The sequence below is a fragment of the Artibeus jamaicensis genome, unplaced genomic scaffold (assembly GCF_021234435.1).
Source record: "Artibeus jamaicensis isolate MK-2021 breed Jamaican fruit bat unplaced genomic scaffold, CSHL_Jam_final contig_410, whole genome shotgun sequence".
NCBI lineage: Eukaryota > Metazoa > Chordata > Mammalia > Chiroptera > Phyllostomidae > Artibeus > Artibeus jamaicensis.
Window position 1 is genome coordinate 367,181 of NW_026521820.1, and position 4,182 is coordinate 371,362.

The 4,182-nt window shown below is 42.8% G+C and overlaps 1 pseudogene; it reads right to left on the minus strand.

Moving 5' to 3' along the window:
• Positions 1-746: 746 nt before the first annotated feature.
• LOC119053902 (phosphoglycerate kinase 1-like) lies at positions 747-1,990 on the minus strand (annotated as a pseudogene).
• Positions 1,991-4,182: the final 2,192 nt, after the last annotated feature.

Genomic DNA, 4,182 nt, shown 5'->3' on the forward strand with positions numbered 1-4,182 from the left:
GGAAACTCAATTTTAAAAACAAATTTATTAAATTTAATAAAAGCCAACACAGAACTGACTTTCAAAGTGGGTTCTACAAGAGATCATATGTTCAATTCAAGTAGTGCTGTCTATTTTCAAAAATGTCCTTTGGATCAACACTCTTGGAATTTCATTCAGAGATATCACAGAAGGTCATTTTTTTTCATAGTCACCCTGGTTGAAGTTAATACTCAAAGTATTAAATTTACCCATCATTTAAATAATATCCATCATTGATACCCTCAGCGTTTTTTCAGTTTCAGTGAATACTTTTATCATTTATTTAATAGATCTTCAACTTCATCTCCCTCCCTCCCTGCAACTGAAATTTTATCTCGTTTTCATGCTGAGTAGCAAAACAATGACAATGCTAACCAGAGTAAGCCATTCCAAGAAAAGAAGTGAATAGTTTAGCAGGTAAAATAAAAATATATTTTATCCTTATATTTATGCACTCTAGAATGCACAATGGTTTAGCCACTAAGAAATTCAGACGAGATTCTGAAGAATGTAGTGAAATCCAGGGTGAAATCCAGGATTGTTTGTTATTGGTTGTAGTGAAATCCAGCTGCTGTACAGCTGAGTTAAGTGTTCCTGGACAGCATCTCTTGTCTACTAGCTGAATCCTGACATGGGGGAAGATTTTAGCTAATACAAAGTAGAGATGTGGAAAGCACTAAGTAGAATTAGGACATACACACAGGAACCAAAAGGCAGCAAAAGTACTAAACATTGTTGAAAGCATCCACCCCAGGAAGGACTTTACCTTTCAGTAGCTCCAAACTGGCATCACCCCCAAGGCTGACATGGCTGACTTTGTCTTCCGTGTTCCATATCAAGCAGCAAGTGGCAGTGTCTCCACCATCTATGATGGTGATGCAGCCACTGGAAGTGGCTTTTACCACCTTGTCCATGACGGCTTTGTTCTCTCAGGCACAAGCTTCCCATTCAAATATGCCCACAGGTCCATTCCACACAGTCTGCTTGGCCCTAGCTACAGCTTTGGCCTATTTCTTTCTGCTCTCAGGACCACAATCCAAACCCAAGCCAGCAGGTATGCCAGCGGCCGCAGTTGTTTGGCCAGTCTTGGCATTCTCATCAAACTTGTCAGCAGTGACAAAGCCAACCAGCAAGGTAATCTTCACACCGTTCTTAGCTTTGGACATCAGATCTTTGATGATCTTGTCTCCCTCTCCATCAAACAGAGAAGTGCCAGTCTCCAAGCTTTTGAGCACCTTAAAGAAGGTAAAAGCCATTCCACCACCAATAATCATCTCATTGACTTGGTTCAGCATATTGACTACCTGCATCTTATCTGCAATTTTAGCTGCACCCAGGATGGCCAGGAAGGGTCACTCTGGACTTTCCAAGCCCTTGGCAAAGTACTTAAGCTCCTTCATCAAAAAAGTTTCAGCTTTCTGTGGAACATTGACTCCCACCATAGAGCTGTGGATTGGTGAGCAGTGCCAAATGCATCACTGATATAGACATCTATTAGCTTGGAAAGTGAAGCTCAGAAAGCTTCTACTTTAGCTGGCTCAGCTTTAATATTGTTCCCAGAAGCATCTTTTCCCTTCCCTTCTTCTTCCATGTGAAAGTAAGGGTTCTCCAGCAGGATGACAGACCCAGCAGCTGGGTCAGTACAAGCTTTCTCCAGTTCAGGGTCTGCACAGTCCTTCAAGAACAGAACATCCTTGCCCAGCAGAGATTGGAGTTTTACAGCAACTGGCTCCAAGGAGTACTTGTCAGGCATGGGGACACCATCAGGCTGACCCAGGTGGCTCATGTGAATAACTGACTTGGCTCCATTGTCCAAGCAGAATTTGGTGCTTGGGATGGCAGCCTTGATCCTCTGGTTGTTTGTTATTGGGTTGTTCTTCATAGGAACACTCAAGTCCACTATCATGCCCTTCACAAACAGCTTGTCCAGAGTCAGCTTGTTAGCAAGTGACATCTCGGCAGTACAACAAAGGCAAGAGGCCAAGGGAAGGCAGTGATGGAGATAGTAGCAAGCATGCACTAGGAAACGCATGCCAACAGCTCAGCTCGATAGCCTCAATTTGATATTTAATTTTAAACAAAATGCCCTGAATTGCTCAGATTTTACACAATCAGATAGTATAAAAACAATTCTCTGCAAAGTATGAATGAACAAAGATAAATTAATCTTCCTACATGTACTCTCATCCTTTTTAAAAAAGATTTAATTTATTTATTTTTAGAGAGATGGGAGGGCAAGAAGAAAGAGGGAGAGAAATACCAATGTATGGTTGCCCCTTGCATGCCCCATACTGGGTACCTAGCCTGTAACCCAGGCACGTGCCTTGATTAGGAATTGAACTGGTGACCCTTTGGTTCACAGCCCACACTGAATCCACTGAGCTACAGCAGCCAGGGCTATTCTCATTCTTTAAAAGGGGACCCATGGAGTGACATCAGCAAAATGGTTAAGTAGGAGCTTTCTACCATTGATTTTGAAAAAGAATATACCTGCTGAAAAGGACTCCTTTTGGTTAATTGGGCCCAAAATCATAACCAAAGTCTAACAGGCATTGCTAACAGTCTCTCACACGCATTTCAGGAAAAATCCAGACTGAACTTTCAACCTTCTACACTGTGTCCCTGTAGACTGAGCTTTATAAAAATGTTGCTGGTATCAACATGGAACCAATGAACTAACACCTGTCCCATCCAATCAAAACTGCATAGCAATATCCTTATTTGCATCCATCTTTACTGACCAATCAGAGTAGCCCCCTAATGACCAATCAGAACATGAAATTCCAACAAATAAGAATAGTGCTATTTGGAACAATTAGACTGTGCAAATTTGGATTACTCATTTGGGTAAAAATGGGCCAATCAAGGACCAGGGCAGGGACTTTATAAAAAGTGCCCCCCTTTTTGTCTCAGCAGAGCACACTTGCAGTTTCCACCAGAGGCTGTTTCCCCAGTTTGCAAAATGTTTACCTGAATAAAGTTTCTCCTCTTTCTGCACTCCAGACTGGGAACTCCTGTTGATATTAGATTGGTGGCAGTGAACTTTTGTTGACACTAGTCTATTTTCTCTAAATTTTTACTGCCTCCCACAGGTAAAAGTATATATTTGGAAGTCCAAGAGTCCAGCAGAGAAATGTCAGCACATCACTGGAGGAAAAAAGAGGGAGTGAGGAATTGAATGCATTGAAGATGGTAAGAGGAACAGTTTCATTTTATCTGCACTGCCCATCCCCCAGAGCTGTGCAGCTGAGTGTCAAGAGAGACCTTTTCTGGTGGTGATTTCTCCTGAGCAAAGTGGAGGTGAGTATCTGGTTTCCCCAACTGTGGGACACTGCCAAAGAGGATCACCTCTTTCTTGCCCCATCCAGACAGAATACTGAGGTGTACTGCCCTGCTCAGGAGGGCAGGGGCCAGGTGAGCAGCAGCCAGTACTGTTGAAGGTCATCAAAATGACATGAATCTTACTACTTGCTTCTCAGACTCAAGTACCCTGCCCATCAGAAACCCTGCCCATGAGCCACTGGGGATACCTTGCCTGCAGAGCCATACAGACATTCAGATATTGTAGTAGTGGCAAAGGAGATCTTCTAAAGTTCTACCAAAAACAAAACACTGGACTTCAAGTCCAGACACCAAGGGTGAGTTCTGGCCTGATGCAAGCCAGTGGCCACATCTGGGAACAAAACATTTCCCTATACAAAGGGAATTTTTCTCTCTATGTTAACACAGCAGAAGCAGAATGCTTCTACATCAGTCTTCCTAAAACTGCCTCTAGTCATGTTCTTTCATGTACAAACACCTTCAAGGATTCTCCTTGTCTTAAAATCTGAGAAATTCTCTGAATCTGAGGTCCTGTGCTCCTGCCACACCACTCTTTTCCATCCGACCTCCAAGGACTCTCCTGCCATCATCCTTTTTCAAACAAACCTGATAATCCTGTTCCTTCACTTACTCTTCACTCTCTACTGCTGTGCTCTCCCCACTCCCACCATCTAGAATGTTTCTCATCTCCCTCTGTCATGTGTGCCAGTGGAAATCTCATCCATTCTTCAAGGTCCAGGATGAATGTTTTCTCCTCCCTGAAATTTCCCCTGATCTAGCTGAATGTCCATAACTCTTGGGTATCCTCTCTTATGTAAAGTACTTTGTTATTTATGTGAT